Source organism: Eurypyga helias, unplaced genomic scaffold (genome assembly GCF_000690775.1).
Source record: "Eurypyga helias isolate BGI_N326 unplaced genomic scaffold, ASM69077v1 scaffold23571, whole genome shotgun sequence".
Taxonomy (NCBI): domain Eukaryota; kingdom Metazoa; phylum Chordata; class Aves; order Eurypygiformes; family Eurypygidae; genus Eurypyga; species Eurypyga helias.
In genome coordinates, this window is record NW_010230491.1 from 1112 (window position 1) to 1429 (window position 318).

Below are 318 nucleotides of genomic sequence, written 5' to 3' on the forward strand. Positions count from 1 at the left end.
CCATGGCAGGGGGTTTGGAACTGGATGGTCTTTAAGGTCCCTTCCATCCCAAACCATTCTGTGATTCTATGAAATGCATCTTGGAGATCCTTTGGCAGTAGCCCCCCTAACAGGCACCCCAAGGGTTATTGATTCATATCCAGGTCTTTGACAGAAGAGGGCTCTGCCAGTTCCCTACATCCCTAACACTGTCCCTTCTGTTTTGCAGGAACTGAGGAGGTGGTCTTCGGGAAGGTTGGAGGAAGCATCCTCCTTTTATGCCGAAATGTCTCCAAAGAAGCAACTGAGGTGGTCTGGTTTCAAGGGGATCCACACTCT